Source organism: Gopherus evgoodei, chromosome 13 (assembly GCF_007399415.2).
Source record: "Gopherus evgoodei ecotype Sinaloan lineage chromosome 13, rGopEvg1_v1.p, whole genome shotgun sequence".
NCBI classification, from domain to species: domain Eukaryota; kingdom Metazoa; phylum Chordata; order Testudines; family Testudinidae; genus Gopherus; species Gopherus evgoodei.
Window position 1 is genome coordinate 17,254,594 of NC_044334.1, and position 18,625 is coordinate 17,273,218.

Consider the following 18,625-nt stretch of genomic DNA (forward strand, 5'->3'; position numbering starts at 1 on the left):
TGCACCCAGGAGCAAGGCAGATGTCTGGAAAGCATGCCTGTACTCAGGTGAGAGGAGAGACTGCAGTTGTGCCTGTCCCTATAGGAAGGCACAAAGACACACAGATATGGAGGAACGGCTCCTTGTGCCTTCCCGCCTTAGCACACCCCTGAGAGGGCAGGCACAATCTTTTCCCCCCCCCCTTGGAAAGCTTGGGTTACCCGCTTTGTGAGAAAAGACCCTGTCCTTGACTAGGAAGATAAATGAGTTGCAACTGGGGGAGTTATTCACGTTTAATGCACAGTAGGAAGCGACTGGCTAGCAAGAAGATACCGGACATCTTCATGCTGGGCTTCTGTTCATAAGAAAGTCCCCGTAACAATGTCAAAAAGGCTTAAATCCCAGGTACTTTGGTCTACCCTGCACATTGGCGTCGTTTGCTGGGAATATTTATTTATTAAATGCCCAGTACCAAGGTTCCTTTATTCTGTGTATATTAACACTCAAACCTGACATCCCCTTTGCGAGAGCAGTGCTGCCGCAGGGGCAGCTTGGGCACATGTTAGAGACCCAGCAGAAAGCCCAGCTATGATGATATTACAAGGGATTCGGTCCATTTGGATTGTTAGCCAGTATTGCAAATTAGTAAAACCAACATTTTAAATCCTCTTTCCCCCTTTATGATTCTAAGCATGTTATAACACGCTTCCTAGTCCCGCACAGCTGGGTGGGTTTATACCATGTGTTTTAGAACCACATGGAATATCATAAGAGCTTCCACATTAGGACCTGATTCAGCAAAGTATTTAAATACACGGCTACAGCCCCCACTGAAGTCAATGTACAAGCTAAGCACACACTCATGTGCAGTGCTGAATAGGAATGGACAGCTGCAAAGGCAAGGCTTTGGGTAAGGCCCTGACTGCCACTTATCAAACTCCTATTGCCTCTGCCAAGGCCCAGGGCTGATCCAGGGCACTTGGGACCCAGATCCATTAGTTCAGTCCTTACTGCCAGGACTCCGTGGGCGGGAAGGGAAGAGGGGTGCTCCACTGATGCCCTGTCCACCAGCCCACAGGAGCAGGGTGTTGTAGATTGGAAGATGAGGCACAAATTTTTCAAAAGCGGCCTCTGAGTTTGTCTCTCTTGCTTTTTGGGTGCCGCGTTCAGGACAGCTCAGGCCTGACTTTCAGAGGAGCTGAGACACCTGCATCTCTCATTGACTTCACTGTCATATAGAAGGTGAGTGGAAGAAGCAAGAGGAGAACCAGGATCTCCTACTGCCCAGTTCTCTGCTCCAGCCACTAGGCAATACCTCCCTTCTTTTGCTGATACACTAATGTAGCAAAAATGTCCCTGGGAGCAATTGGTAAAATAAAATCAGCAGGACCAATGCCAGGTTCATACAGGATATTCTGTTCATTAGTCACCCCATCTCCTTTTATCCTCCTACCAGAACTCATTTTACACATCCCTCCACATTGATCCCCAATTGCTACTGTAGGCCTTGTTAAAAAGACACTGAGAAGCATCTTGCAGCTTATTCCCCATTAGGGAATAAGTTTGTGTCACCCCAGGTGCTCCTTGGGAGACAATGAGATCCAAACAGGCTATCCCTGAAATTTACCCCAAACCTACCCTCTTTATCTAAATTACTGAGTTTATCTTAGACACTCCTGAGAGCCTAATTAACTACATGTCAGCACCAGCCACTGGCGAGAAAGCCTGAACTCCTTGGAACACGGACACCAGCTCCTTCTATAGTTCACCACGCCCTTCCTGTTTCACTGACTTGTCAATTGCCGTTACATCAGCTCAGTGCAACCTGATGTTATTGACTCTCGACATGCTGGCAGTGGTGAAAGAGCTTGCCCTGCTGTGTGGCACCCTTTTCAGTTGGTGGCTCTTAGAGGTTACAGCTGCTTTTTAGATAATTTTCAATTGCTAAAGAAGATATGACAGCAGCGGGCCTTTGAGTCTCCTAGAGAGGATGTCCAATTAGCTTGCTTTAAGGAGTCCCACAAGTATTGCAGAGAGAGCTGCTCTTTGGCCACACAGTGGGCCAGCGACAGCACAAGCCTGCAGGCGATCGGTGTTCATGCCCCATACCCTTTCTCCTCAGGCAGGCAGGAGCTGTGGAAGTGCAAGGCCACGCCAGGAGTTTGCGCACCCATGAAGCTACATCCAGCAGGGCACGAATGCAAAGAGCAACCATCTGGGAACCCGCAGAGTTTCCCCCTGGAGCAGGGAGAAGGAATGCCTTGTACAAGGAAGGGATTGCAGAGATAAATGAGCAGAATTAGTCTATATCCCTGTAGCAGGGTGGACCCCTGCTCCTGCCCTGAAGGGGTTAAAAACAGCCCTGGGAAGGGGCTGTGGCTGGAGAAAGTGTCCTTTAGGCTGGGCTGATTGGGGAGCGGCTGCAGCTGGGGCCATGCCCCAAACTGAGCAACAGGTCCTCATAAGAAGGCGCATTCTCCGCCATCTACGCATGGCGGAGAATGCGGGCATAGCGGTCAGCCCCTGATACAAGGGGCCTGGGCAAGGACTGTGGACTATTGCCTGGACTGGAGTGATCCAGGGGATGATGGATCCAGGGTACACGGGGGTCTTCTATGCCGAGGCCCCAGAGGTAGTCCCTGGTTGGGTCTCGGTGTCAGTGCCCCAGAGAAAGGAGGCTGACCACCTGCAGGGGAGCCAGGAGGCCCAACAGGACAAGTGGAAGGTGCAGGAGGCCCTCCAGGGACAGGTGGGCCAGCTGGTACAGGAACAGCGGGCCTTGGTAAACATCCTCAGGACGGAGTTCTGGAGGCATGGTGGAGACAGATGGGAGAGGCGGAGAGCCGGGACCAGGAGGCATGCGGCTGAGCACTGGACATGTTATGCCTGTTTAAGGCAGCGACATATAAAGGGGGACTGTCCCTACTGGGTTGGGAGCAGGCTGCCTCACCCAGAGAAGGGGCAGAGGCAGGTCCCTCGGGCAGTCTTCCGGGTGCGGGAACCCAGGCAGCTGCCAGTGTGTTGGACTTGTAGCAGACGGGCCGCTTCTGGAGGGTCTGTCCAGGCCCAGGGAACACGATGCGGGGCAACCCGGGGGGTGGGGGCTAGGCCCACGAAGAGACGGAGAAGGCCTAAGGCAGCGAGGAGGCAGGGAGCCTGCTGGGGCTGCCAGAAGCCAGGCCACATTAAGAGGCACTGCCCCCTCAGGAGGGTTGAGGGTTGGCCGATGGAGGTGCCTGGAGGCCCGGAAGGGGCCATGCTGGATCTGGAGAAGGTGACACAGGCTGAGGTGGAGATTGCAGGGACCCCACAGGAGGCTGGGACCCAGACCATCACCCCGCCTGTCATGGAGAGAGAGACCCAGACGGGGTGGGCCCAACAAGAGACGGGGGCCCAGAGGGGACATATCCAAGAAACATAATGGACCCAGGTGGTTGCGGGACAGACCACCAAGGGGACCCAGACCCTGAGGGAAGAGGGCCTGGGGGACTCAAATCTACGGGCACGGCTTGAGAAAGCAGAGCAGACCCTCCATGAGTCTGAAGCAAGTGCGGCTGTCGTGGATGAGGAGGTCCGCTTGCGGAAGCGATTGGAGGAATCAGAAAAGAAGCGAGTGGCACTGGAGGCACATGGGCAGCTGGTCCAGGTGAAGAAGCCCCCCTATCCCCAGGGGTGGGGGTTTTGAGGGGGGAGGTGTGTAGCAGGGTGGACCCCTGCTCCTGCCCTGAAGGCGTTAAAAACAGCGCTGGGAAGGGGCTGTGGCTGGAGAAAAGCGGCCTTTAGGCTGGGCTGATTGGGGAGTGGCTGCAGCTGGGGCCACATCCCAAACTGAGCAACAGGTCCTCATAAGAAGGCCACAGGAGCTCGAAGCAGACAGTCTCTCTCTGGCTGTAGAGGGAGAAGGGCCTGGCTGCAGGGAGCTAGACAAGGTACCTTGAGTGGAGCAGGGCTGGGGAAAGGCAGAGGAGCTGGGGAGCTCCTGCCTGGAAAGCCCCAGGCTGCCGCCTAGCATTAGGCCAAGAGGTACTGGGGGTTGCAGGGAGCAACCCAGGGGTAGGCAAAGGCAGCAGGTCCAAACCCCTTTGCCTATGATGAGTGGCTGATACTGCAGTCTGCCCCAGTGAACAGGGGGGCTAGGTGGAGACTGTGCAGCAGCCTATACTGAGGCAAAGTGGGGATAGAGGGTGGGGGTCCCCTGGGAAGGGGAAACCCTCAGAAAAAGGGGTGACTGCTTGGGGGGCAGCACCCCATGTAAAAGGGCACCGGGTCCAGGGAGGGACACGGAGCCAGAGGACAGGTGGATCACCAGCCGGCAGAGGGTGCTCCGGAACTGGAACAGAGCTAATTCCCAGAAGTAACTAGCAGGAGGGCCCCGTGGGGGGAGTCCACCCATCTACAATCCCATAGACAGCAACCAGGGCCGGCTCTAGCCATTTCGCCACCCCAAGCATGGCGGGCACACCGCAGGGGTGCTCTGCCGCTCGCCGGTCCCACGGCTCCGGTGGATCTCCCGCAGGCGTGCCTGTGGATGCTCCACTGGAGCCGCGGGACCAGCGGACCCTCCACAGGGACGCCTGCAGGAGGTCCACTGGAGCTGCCTGCCGCCCTCCCGGCAACCTGTAGAGCGCCCCCCGCAGCATGCTGCCCCAAGCACGCCCTGCCACCACCTTCCTCTCTCACACACACACACACACACCCCTCAAAGCTGTTCCTGGGTTTTGGTTACCCTCCCAGGTACTCAGACTCTGGAGTCTTTGCTATTCTTTCTACCCCAATTTTCCTGGTAACATGTACTTGTTTAATCGCTGTGTGGCTGGTCCCATACAAAGGACATCTGAATTGTGATCACCATCAGGAAGTGCCTGGCTCGCTGAAGGAGGAGTTATACTATCACACCAGAAGGTCATTCACACTCTGTGCTGTCAGGCACCTACTGCTTTTGAGATCCACTCACAAACTCCCCTGCAGTGGTCAGAGCCATTTTCTCCCTGGAATTTCGGAATCTGCATCTGCCTGGGGAAATTAAGAGACTAAGTCTGGGATTCCAACCAAGTCTTTCGCACATGGTGCACACTTCAGTTCCCTCTGCGCCCAGGTGGAATGTCACACACAGAGCATCTGCCATAATTAATTCTCAAGAGTGCAAACACCACGTGAAAGCCTCCCCTCCCCCCCCAATGCAAGCAAAGGCCTTCTGGAGTTTAAGCTTACAACTGTTCCCAGGGGAGATTTTTAGTGCAAAGCAATGTGCCAGCCAACACCAACCCAATTGTACTTGATTTTGATCTTTACCAGGAATTACTAGCTCCTCTCTGGGAGAAAATCCACCAAGTGAATTTTGTTTCCAGTCATCTCTGACTCACTCCGCACCACTAGGACATTCAGAACATTTCATACAGTGGCCATTTAAAGCGCAGTGATCTGTGACCACCACTATTGACTACTAGAATACATTGGGGGGAAACTAGCTGGTGGGCTGACCTGCCAAATGTTGAAAAGCACCTTCTAAATTATGCCTGTGATTTTATGAGTGAGAGTCTTCAAATCTGCAAAGACTTGGCTGTGCACACATGAACCGGGTCATTGGTTAGAGCGTTAGGCCTCTAACTCCCCCCAGTTTGTTCAAAATAACTGCAGCTGGAGAGGGCGGTGTGCAAAATCTGCACGTACAAAGTCACACCTGCATATTTAGACATTGCTTCACGTGGCCAAAAAAAAATGATGGGCTGCTCCAGTTTTTCTATATTCTATTGTTAAGCAGGTAGTAGTGAGAAGTGGCACAACCAATCAGCTATAAAACTGGAATAATCTCCTTTTGCAAAGGGATGTGGTGGGTTCTCTGTCACCCAGAATCTGTAGATCAAGACTGGATGTCTCTAGATATGCTCTACATCAGCCAGATGTTATGGGCTCAATGGAGGAATCACTGGGTGAAATTCTCTGGCCTGTGTTATACAGGAGATCAAACTACATGATTCTCTGGCCTCAAAAGCCACGAATCCTCTCCCCAGGCTCTTTGAAAAGAGAGAATTCCAGTGGAATGATACCCAGAGATGGGCCAAACCAGAACACAGATTCTAGCACCCCCAAACTTCAGAGAGATATCAAATCAGAACCAGGACCTGTATTTTGCAAATGGCCTCCAAAGGATTATGATAAAAATTAGTAAATTAAGCTACCAATACCTACATCACAATACATCATCTTACATCAGATGCTCTAATAACCAGCCATAGAAGTCACGTACAGAGGCTTTTCCAGCACATATTGGATTTTGATGCCTTTAGGCACCATCATTTTGGCTTGACACATAACTCACCTCTCAGTCCGTCTTGTCCCAACAAACGCCACAATTTAAAAGAGAATGTCATGGAACATTGCAATGGGAGTAATGGTTCTGGACAGCAGCTGGTATTACACACAGCTCCTTCAGTATCTGCTAAGGGATCCTTTGTGATCTACTGCTGCAAGCACACCCCAAACCTGTGTGTTTTAACTGAGCAAACAGCACAGATATTCTGTTGTCGTTTAGGGGGAGGTGTAAACATGTAAAGATGTAAAGATCAGATCTCTGAGATATCCTGGGGACACACAGATGTATTCAGGTTTGCAGTCCAGATCACAGCGACAGGGGTGGCGTTATGTATTTTGCCACCCCAAGCACGGCACTCAGGCGGCTTTCGGTGGCATGCCTGCAGGAGGTCCGCCGGTCCAGCGCCTTCAGCGTACCCACCACTGAATTACCGCCAAAACCGCAGAACCGGTGCCCTGACTACTTGCCCTCACAGCAACCAGCACACCATCCCTCGCGGCTTGCTGCCCATGCACGCGCTTGTGTGCTGGTACCTGGAGCCTCCCCTGCCACAGCGACCTTGGATCAAACCCTGTTTAGAATTCCATCTGATGGCATAGAATGGGAAAGGGATGTTACCAAAATCTCTGGTAAGTGACTAGGTGGGAGCTCTGTCTTTAGAAATCTCAGGCCTTGGCACAAGGATGCCTATAAGGCCTTGCATCAGAGATGCCCCATGATTATCAGACACAAGCTGTGGATAATTAGAAGAACTGCTTGATTCAGGATTCAAGTAAGACAAATCTGACAATGTCTCTCCACATTCTTGATGAGGGTAACAAGATGCAGTGACATCAGAAGACACATTTTATAATTGTCCTGGGGTCGGTTGCAACTTCATACTTTGTTGCACATCTACTGTGTGCGCGCAGAGTGCATGTGCAACTGTAACATTTTGGCAGGGCAAACATATGCGCTTGCCAATTCGTTGGGCATGGTTTAGCAGGTCAATTGAAAATTACTCCCTAGAAACTGCAGCTGTTTACAATCCAGCAAGCACCATTTACTAGAACATGCCACCTCCCAATCACTCACCTTGATTGAAGGGTCCCCAAGGGTTTTCACTAGAAAATCCTTTTTTCTTGGGATTAACATCTCCAGCACTTCACTTCCCATTAGGCAGAAGCTTGGCCCACAGGCTGCCACTAATCAAAGACACAATGATCATTTACAATCATCTCAGGATGTTTCACATTCAGAAATCTGCCTCAAACGGTGCCAACTTCTGGGATGAATAGTCCTCTCCTACCTCTAGTCTATACCCCACCAATGTCTTCAATCATTAATTATTTTATTAATAAATATACACATAAGTTAATGCCCAACAGCTCCAGTGAGGACTGGTTCTCCATCATGCTATGTGTTACACAAACACAGCTAACAAGACAGCCCTTGCCCCAGAGAGCTTTGGCAAATACAAATTAACCTGTGAAATGGATTTAAGTGCAATCAGGGCCTAATCCAAGTTCCATTTCGATCAGTGGAAAGACTCCCCATTGATTTCAGTGGAGCTTGATCAGGCCCCTTGGTTTTTGTAAGAACAATTGTTTGCAAAAGTCTGATCATAATCTAGTTTAGCAATGATTTACCTACCTTTATTTTCCTAAGTACCTTTGCTCAGCGACTGGCTTGAAAAGTACCCTGCACACTGTCTGGCCTGAGCCAGCAAAGATGTCCCTCAGGATTTTGATTCACTAGTTAAACCTACAGAGATTCAACCACATTGCTGTCTCCTGCTGCATCTGTTCACGATGTATGAACAACTGCTGCAAGGCAGTATTTATATTCTGACATATTATGCATTTCATACTTCGCACTAAGCGATTAGGCAAAGCAGTCCTAATGCTGGAAAGAGCTCACCAGTTGAACCGTGCTTGTGTGGGATGATCAGCTGCTGGCATGAAACTGCATGGATTTTGTTATCTGCTGCAATATAGACATCAATATGAAGGGATTACACTGTAAGAACATGAACGGGGTTCAGCTTTCTCTAAGTGACCCAAACACATACCCAGAGTGTTTGGATGAGCAGATCAAATAAAAGATCCATTAGATGGCAAAGCAGTCCAGGCCCATGTTTCTGGAGGCTGAAATCAAGGACACATTTTCAAGCTCTGAGTAGGTTAAGAAACCTGATGCCATCTCATGGCCCTAAGCCTGAGCGTACCAACTGGACTAAATATTTTCATTAGATGTACAGTTTTAAGTACAGTTTTGTGGGATGCTGGGTTTTCTGCAATAACTCGTCGCAAATGCTTACCAGGGGCTCACAAACAGCCATTGAAGCTTCATGGAATATATGCTGCTTCTGCAGTAGATCAGGAGTTGCCTCTCCTCTCAAAGGCACTATCGTATTAGCTTCTTAAGAGCTGATCTGCTCCTGCTGCTTGCCATTGCCTGAGGTCATTGTAACCCTGTGTTTCATTTGGCTTTTTACATCCTCATAAGTATTCGAGGCTGACTCAAAAGCTCTCGAAATCAGTGGGAGTCCTTTGGCCACAGTTTGTCCTTGGAATGGGCCCTTTGACAATAACAAACTCCAGTAGGGTGACCAGACAGCAAATGTGCAAAAATCAGGACAGGGGTGTGGGGGGTTGTCACAACCTAGTCCCAGATTTGGACCTTAGCGTCCAAATATGGGGGTTAGCATGAAAACCTCCAAGCTTAGTTACCAGCTTGGACCTGGTACTGCTGCCACCACCCAAAAAATTAGAGTGTTTTGGGGCACTCTGGTCCCCCCAAAAACCTTCCCTGGGGACCCCCAGACCCAAATCCCTTGAGTCTCACAACAAGGGAAATAAATCTTTTCCCTTCCCCCCCCCCCCAGGTGTTCCTGGAGAGATACACAGAAGCAAATTCCGTGAGTCTAAACAGAGGGACTCCACTCTCCCCGTTCCCCAGTCCTGGAAAACAGAATTACTTCCCTCTTCACCCAGAGGGTATGCAAAGTCAGGCTAGTACATCTAACCCACACAGATGTCCCCTGACTTCTTCCTCCCACCAATTCCCTGGTGAGTACAGACTCACTTTCCCTGGAGTTCTTCACTAAAGAAAAACTGCCAACAAGTCCTTAAAAGAAAGCTTTATATAAAAAGAAAGAAAAGTACATACAAATGGTCCTCTGTATTAAGGTGACAAATACAGGGTCAATTGCTTAACAGAAATATGAATAAACAGCCTTATTCAAAAAGAATACAAATCAAAGCACTCCAGCAACGATAAACATGTAAATACAAAAGAAAAACATAACCTTTATTGTTTTATGATCTCTGTACTCACAACTTGGAAACAGAAGATTAAAAAGCAGGAAACAGAAATCACTTCTCAAAGCTGAGAGAGAGGCAGGCAGACAGACAAAGAACTCAGACACAAACTTTCCTCCACCCAGAGTTGAAAAAATCCGGTTTCCTGATTGGTCCTCTGGTCAGGGCTTCAGGGTTACTTTTTTTTCAGGTGAAAGAGACATTAACCCTTAGCTATCTGTTTATGACAGGGGTACATAGGAGCCAATATAAGAAAAAGACCCAAAACATCGGGTCTGTCCCTATAAAATCGGGACATCTGGTCACCCTAAACTCCAGTAACAAAAGCAAGGCATTAGATGGCTTCAAAAGGGATAAAAGCAGCAAAACCAGATGAACTCTTGAGAAACTTACATCCCATTTGAGGGCAAGTGGGCAGAACATCAACACCTTGTGGCTTGACAGACCTTTCTATCCAAGGAGGTTTCAAAATACTTTCAAAACCTGTATGAGCTAAGCCTCACAATGTCCCAGCATCAACTCTGTGGGTGCTCAGCACCTGCAGAGCCGGATTAATCTTTTGTGAGCCGGCACCCAAACCATGTCCCGCCCGCACTCCACCCCAAGGTCCCACCCCTGCTCAGCCTCTTTGCCCCGCCCCCCAGGCCCTGCCCGGTGCGTCACCCTGAGGCCCGCCCCCCACTTCACCTCTAGGCCCACCCCACTTCAGCCTCTCTCCCCCTCTCCCCGAGGCCCTGCCATGGCCACCCTGAGGCTCCACCCCTGCTCCCTCTCTTCCCGCTGAGGTTCCGCCACCACTTGCCCGGGGGTGGAGGGGGATAGAGAGGAGCACCCACCGGGCAAAAACAAAGTCAGCGCCTGTGGTCCCAGGGAACTAGGAACGGATCTTTCATCTCATTTACAGCTGGGTGTGTAGCAGTTCAGGGCCTGTTCCTGCTCCCTCAGAGTTCAATGGGAGTTTTGCTATAGACTCTGATCACAGCAGGGTAGCAAGAAGGTCTTTCAGGAAGTCTTTGGCAGAGCAAGAATAGAAGTCAATTCCCAGCTCACGCCTTAACCTCCAGACTGTTCTCCCTCCAAAAGAAAGGCAGAAAATAGACACCACTAGCAGATTTCAAAAACAGTTCAGACAAAACAGCTTGCAAAGATTCCCATCAGGCACTACCGAAAATATTTCCTGCGTATATGCATTATTGCCAACTTCACACATCCAATATCACACGTCAGGCCCCAAAAGCATGAGATTGGCTTAAAAATAATAGTTGGGGTGTTTTTTAATTTGCCTTTGGGTTTTGAAGTCTCTAGAGAGTCTTGATTTTCCAGCTTTTCTCTGTAACCATGAAGGACAGAAATTTTCTTTTTTTTTAAATGAAAGCTGGGTTTCTCACCTCTTTACATACATGATTATAGGAGTTGGGGTTTTAAGAAAAACACCAACTGTTGTGAAACGTGGCATCACGACCATGTTTCATATCCTAAGCACTTTGCAAACCTTAGCTAATCATAGAAATGTCACGCTGGAAGGGACCTTGAGAACTTATGTAGTCCATGCCCCTATGCTGATGCGGGATTAAGAACCATCCCTGACAGGTGTTTGTCTAACCCGCTCTTAAAAACCTCCAATGACAGGGATTCCACCACCTCCCTAGGTAACTTGTTCCAGGGCTTAACCACCCCAGAGTCAGAAAGTTTTTCTAATAACTAACATAAATCTCTGCTGTCCTACCCTCAGTGGACATGGAGAACAGTTGATCACCGTCCTCTTTATAACAACCTTTTACACATTTGAAGACTGTTATGTCCCCCGTCAGCCTTCTCTTCTCCACTCTAAACAGGCCCAATTCTTTCAACCTTTCCTCCAAACACTTCAATAAGGCAAGCAAGGATACACTTTACTTTATAGACAAGGAAAGAGACTAAGGCCCCTGTCCTGCAATGAGCTCTGTCCAGAGGGAACTCTGTGCATGCAGAGTCATTGCAGGATCAGGGCCTAAGTGAGATGGTTCAAGGTCACAAAGGGGGTCAGGGCTGGAATTAGGAGGAGTTCCTGGTCCTGTGCTCAGATCACCTGTCTCTCGTTAAAGCGACTTGCCCAAACAATGGACCTGTCCACCAGAACTATCTGTTTGCAAAGTCCATGTAATTTTGTTCACGTGTTTATTTTTTTGCTGCCCGACTCTTCTGAGCAACCCTACACTAACAAAGCAGGGCATGACAGAGATCAAACCAAAACAACATAGAACGAAACGAGATTTCAGTTACAAACATCCCGTTTTTAACCCCTCCCCACCCAAAAAAAAAAGGTTTTTCAAAAGATGAAGATTCTGTTGGCCGCATCCTTTAAAGTGAAATAAATGTCTCTGTAAGTCCCAGGGGGTACGGGAGCAGAAGATGGCAGCTCCGATTTCCACACCTGCTGCCCCCTACAGAAAAGTTTAACAAGAATGTTTATCTGGAGAAAGAAAAATGAAAAGCTAATGGATAAGCAGACATGCACTGGGGATTGAGAGAGATCTTGGCATGTCTCATTAAACCTGGATATCCTTTTTTCCTTTCAGTGCTAAATCCCACGGCTGGAGCTCTCCCCGGTGTCTTTCTGGGGCTTGGCAGTGTTTGGATTGCTTTGAAATGTAAGGTTCCCCCTTTTGTTTGTTTTCCAAATGGTTAGAGAGGGAGGAGCAGTCGTCCTGGGTGACCAAAGCTGAGCTTTCCCAAAACATACAAGCTCCTGCTCTTTCTTTCCTTCTGCTTCATTAGCTGTGTCTCTAATTAGCAACAAGCTCCCTTGGGCTTCTCTGAAAGCAAAGCCACTCCGTGTCAGCCGAAAGCCATCCAGGGACTTGTCAGAGCTCAGAAGGGATGACAGTGGTCACTGCGCTCCAAGCACTCGTGGTGCTAACACTGCCAGGAAGATAGGGGGATCTATTCGTCCACCTGATTTCCTCTAGTCCGCCCAAGCAGGCTCCATCCTTATTTTAGAGAGAGGCTCAAGCTGGACAAGAACCCAGGAGTCCTGCTCCAATCACTACAAGACATCTCTGCCCAGTATTCTGCTGCAATGGCCCAAAACACAACAGGCCAAATTCCCCTCCGTTAGTTACATCAGCATGACCTTACTCATGCCGATGGGTAACCAAGAGGGCCAAGTGGTCCTTCGGCTCACCGGAGCATTACTGGAGCACTAGGGGCTGCTGCTGAAGGAGGCTGTTGTTGCGGCTTCTTTCAGTTAGTTTTGCAGCAGCTTTTCCCAGAAGCGAGCTGCGAGCTCAGGGGCTGGGGGTCTCATTGAGACAGAAAGCCCTTGAACATGCCGTGCTGGTGTCAGGCACCACTGTGTGAGAAAAGAGAAGGGCACTAAGGTTGTTTTCCTCTTTTCCACCCTCCCACCAGCTTCTATCAGCAGGTCCCTAAAGAGAGGGAGTTTGATTAATTCCCTGCGGAGGCCAGATCCTGTTGCTGCCACAATGACTGATGGGAAAGCCCAGGACTGACAGGAGGATGCTCTGTCTCCCCGTCTCTTTATCCTGGCCCCAAGAGCCCCTCCATCTCCAGTTTCTCCCACTGAGCCCGCAGCCAGGGCACATGCTAGCAGAGAGCTCTCATCCAGGCAACATAGGACTTCTCGCTGTGTTAGCGGTGCAGTTAACAGCAAACGTGGCTTATGGTCAGCGGTGCGAGGCTGGGCACACAGCTCCCTGAGCAGGGATGTAGTGCCAAGACAGAAGACAAACCCACAGCACTACCCAAAACTGGAGACACTAGCAGTAGAATGGGGGGTGGCATTTGTAAAGGTCCCATAGAAGCCCAGTTACTTATGAAAGCCACCGTCCTTCCTACATGGGAGATGAGCCTGGCCATCCCCAAGTTTTATGGCACAGGCCCATCTCAGATATGCTCCTCTTCTCTCATTTCTAAGGCCTAGGTTGAAATCAATGGGAATTAGGCCCCTAAATATGTTTATGGCTCTGGGCCTGGGACCAATGTTACTTAGCTCCCAGCTATTGGCCCATTTAAAGCCCGCATTCTAATTATAATCCTTCCCCTCCATTTCCCAGCCCCATTCTTCATCCTTTTCCTCTGCTGGAATTCCTGATTCCAGCCAAAAACAGGAGTGCAAGATAGCACAGATAAGGCCTCTGCTTGTGGTGTTTCCACCTTGACCAGATGCAGGAAGCAACGGCAATGCCAGGAGAAAGCCTAAGATGTCTGCCCAAGTGAGCAGCTTCTAGCAGCTCTGCTAACATGCAGGTAAGCACCCAAATTGAACCATAACTTCAAACCCTTCCACCCTCGACTAAGACAGGAAGCATTATTGCTGCCCTGGGGCCAGGGCCAACTCTCCGCACCACACTCTCTCAGCTCAGCCTAAGCCTCCATCACCTTTCAGCCACAGCACTCTCCCCACCCTCACTGGTTTCTGTGTGCTATCCTCATGCTTTTGCTACTGCTATCCTCTCCAGCAGCCAGGTTCCCTCTGCCCTGCTGCAGCTAGGAACCAGATGCACAAAAGCTGATGGCATCAGCCTACATGCCCCCACCCCCACTACCCTGGCATTGGTAACAGGACTCTACTGGGAGCACCACACCTCTGACTCACGCATGAATCCTCAGTGGGACTGGGTACAGGGAACAGTGGCTATCAGACACAGAGTGCCTCACATCCAAAAGCTTTACCTGCTCTGGGAAGCAATGTAGACCACAGGGCAGGCATCTTGCCCCTGCCTCCCCTAAAAACTAGAGATGGGCCTGACCCACAAGTTCCAAAGTGTTCAAACCATTAGAAAGAGAGGGGCCTCATCTCAAATCTGGATCTAGAATCTGGACTCTGAAACTATCCAAACTGAAGGGTGTTTGGATGTCAGGTATAGTTTCAGGCTCATTTCTCCGAAGGGATTTTAAAAAAAAATTAACAATACAGTTTAGTGAGCAGATCCGGCCAATGAGCCAAACACCTAGAGATCACATGACTGAAGCCAAGCCAGCCACCTCTGTAAATTTACACTGTACAATAAGAATCTTATTAAACTGTCCTAACGAGTGCATGTGTGTAAGAGAAGGTGAGTGCATGTGATAGACATGAATGTACATAGCTCTCCGCCTCAATGTAAGGAATGCAAACTCGTGTGAATAGGGAAACCAATGAAAATGTTCCTCATTGAAAATGTTGTTATCTGAAGCTGACAATGTTCACACTGTTCTATTTAGAACCTCCTTGGTGCCTATGGTCTGAAAAACCTGGAGGAAGATGGTACCAGGCAGGGAATTCACTCAGATGAGAAGATAAGGTGAGTCCTGATCAAGATCCTCATCTCCATTACCGGGGCATAAAGATTCCAACACCCACCGTAAGATGGGGCTGTCCATGGAACTCTGGAGCTCTCCTCAGAAAAACCATCGGGCGCATAGTGGCTTGGAATTTGCCCTTCTTGACTCCTAGTTTCTGCAAACCACTCAACAGCCAGATTCTTGCCATCACTCCCTTGCAGTGAATTGGCCTAGTAGCATGTTCAGTTGTAAAAACCATACAGAATTGGGGCACCTACAAGATCAGTCTAACTGCATTCCCTTGGGGATTCCTCTCAGCTCCCCAAGTTAAAGTGGTAACCACACTCCAAGTTTTTGCAACTGTAATGAGATCAAGATAACCTTTCGGCATTTAAAATGACAGAGGTCATATCAGAGCGCCCTTTGGCCTTTCCCTATGACCTTGAGTCAAAGTGTGTTTCCACAGAAGGTAAAGATCATTTGGCTTGATCCGGATGTGGGGGAAGGCTCAGAGCTTTAAGGTTCGTCTGCTAACACATTAGGGCTGTTCTATGATAGGTGTTCAAAAGACAATCCTCTTTAATAGCTCCACGTCTTTAGAGAGATATTTCTGTCCCAAGAGATATCCCCTAGTATGGCAGAGACCCACTTTAACATCATTTAAATAATTCAGGAACCCCAGTGAGATGATTCATTGATGTTCATGTCATTGTCTTCTCTGGGGAAGTTTCTTAGGACTCTTTTCTTACACAAAGATTTTCTTTGAAGGAGAAATAGCAAGATCTGAGCATTGATTCCTGCACAGGAGATGGAAACAGTTTCTCTCTGCAACAGTTCTAGCAGTAGACCAGATGCTGATGAACAACAGGCGCTGAGAGAAGAAATCAGCTCTGAGCTCACCTGCTCTTCCCGTGGCTAAATCCAAAGCACAGAACTTGATGCCATGTCATTTGTTACTTTCCCACCATACACAGGATGCTTTTAAGTACACTTTTGTGGAGTAACAGAATAATTAACAAAGTAGCAATCAAGGATCAAGGTTTATCTGGAACAATGGATCCCAGAGATGAAGGAAAAGGACAACCTGCTAAATAAAGAAAGTAAAGAAAGGTGCACCAAGAGTTGTGTCAGGTGCCCTGTTGAAGATCTGAGTATCTCTGCCAGCTTCTTCTGACCCAAAGAAAAGTATTTTGAGTAACATGCTCTGAATTTAACCCATGGCTGGATACATCTTACCAGAACCTAAATCGCCCAGGGTTTGTTCCCAACCTCATTCCTGGTTTGATCAGCTTCCAGGAAGACAGTACTATCAATAATGGCATTGCAAAACTACAAATCCCAACTCACTGGCTCTTTATTATTTCCAGAAACACAGCTGCTTTTAGAGATAGAAAAACCACTTGCTGGAGATGATCTTTCCAGAAATGACTTAAAATACCCAGCATATACATTTAAAGTACATTTGGAAAACTACAAATTCAAAACAGTGCTACTATACTGGCTTGGGCAAAGCATTATGCAGATACTGAGATACCATACACTGATAACAGATTGTATCACACACCTCATTTACATTTGAAAACTGAACAATATTGTAACATCTTAAATATAGGTTCAAATTTGTCTTTTTTTTTCCCATATCAAGCTGCATCCTGCTCATTTGACACAGCCAAGTGGTCTCATTAAAGTCAATTACACCTCTACCTCAATATAATGCTGTCCTCAGGAGCCAAAAAATCTTACTGCATTATAGGTGAAACCATGTTCTATCGAACTTGGTTTGATCCACTGGAGTATGCAGCTGTCCCCCTCCCCAGGAGCGCTGCTTTACCACGTTATATCCAAATTTGTGTTATATAGGGTCACATTATATCGAGGTAGAGGTGTATATTGCATTAGTACCACTTTGGAGGTCCCAAATATCTGGATGGTGTGGAGGACTGAAGAGAGATGGCAAAATTTAGCACCTAAACAGACCTCACCTCTCTACATTTCCAGGTTGGACCACAGAGACACATCACATGCCTCTTTTCCCACTACCTCTGTTTTTGCTCATGGTTGCAATTAGGAAATGCCATTGGGGACAGAACTGAGAAAAGCAAAACTAAAAATGAATGCAGCAGCGTTGGTTCAAGTTGTGGGTGAAAGGTCCACGTGTGCATGCGCTAGCAAGGAAGAGATTCCTATATCGGACTTGCTTTGCTCATCCCTGACCAACTGGAGTTAGAAAAACAATAGGTGGGGACAGTTACAAGTGAGAGATAAAACACAAAGGAACAAAAGATAAGACATCCATTAGGCCTGATCCTGAGCTCAGTTATCCCGTGTGCACCTGGAATAACTGGTGAAATCAGTGGCGTTACTCCAGATTCACACTGATGAAATGGAGATAGGAATCTGGCCCTGACAGTACATCACTATGTGCCTGATATAGTCACTAGTTGTATTCAAGCTGGTATAGCCAAACACACTCATTGGAAATGGGCCCAAGGGATAAAAGGGTCCAGAACCACAAATGTAGGGCTGTTTTGGACTCATCTCTAATGATGCTAATAGTACAGAACCACATTATTTATACCATATCATTGGTGTGCTTGGTGCTTCACAAACAAAAAAGAAGGCAAGTTCCTTTCCCCAGGAGGTTATCATCTCAATGAAACCAAACTGCTTACCCAATAAGTAGGGACAACAGGTCACGATGCAGGGGAAAGTAGGGCTGGAGATACAACAGAAAGAGGACAACACAAGCTTTCAGAGAAAGCGTAGCACGCTATTTGTTTTGCCACCTGTTTTGATGTAAAGCAGCAGGAGACAGCGCTGAGGCAGAGAAGAATGGTGGGAAACCAGCTGCAGTAGGTGAGTTTCATGGTTGGAAATTGGAGGAGGTGAGCGAAGATTCATGCAGTGTTAGGTAGGAAACATTAATATGAAGATCAGATACTTAGAGTTAAGCAACATAATGCTAACTGATTCTTAATTTGTTTCTCTCTTTATCTAAAGCACAAGTACAACACAGCCAGCGGTTTTGTAAGCTTCCCCAGTAATGCTCCTCCCATTCAACTGAGTCCATGACTCAGCGGGACCATCTGCAGAAGTGGATCATTCAGTCTCTATGCATGTACTTTCTGTGGCTTGCACAGAGATTGCCAACAACTCTCTATCTGTAATGGAGGAGTTTGTACAGAGCTCTGTCCACTGGGCAACAGATAGATTCCCAAACTTATTTCACACAGGAGTTACTGAACAGCTACTGGATTTGGTCACCAAAACCTTGACTGGACTCAGGTGGTGACCTTGAAGGGAAAGCTTCAGCAGCATGGAGAAGATCTGGTTTCAGGTGGTGAGGAAGGAGATAGTCTGAGCGTAGACTACCCTCCCATGAAAATAGCAAAGAGAAATGTTTTTCAAACTGAATCTTTTTAGGCTAATGGTGCCCTCTGCTGGCCAGTGGGAGGAGGTTTAACGAAGTGAAATTCCCAGCCTTGAGAATTACTGAGCTCTCTGACAAAGATCGGAGGGCACAAGCTACTCTTCCCAGAGTTCTAGGGTATTTGAGTCCCAACTGTTCATTCAATACAGTCAGAGTCTGGGTCCAAATTGCCTGCAAGTTCCCAGGGTTTCAGATCCAGGCTTATGGTTCACTCCTATTCCATTGGGGGTAGGTAGGGTAGATCCAGGCAGGTTCTTGCCAGTTTTGTCAATACAAGACATTAATGCCTCACACTTTAGACATGGCCATTATTTTAGTAAGCCATGGGGAACTTTA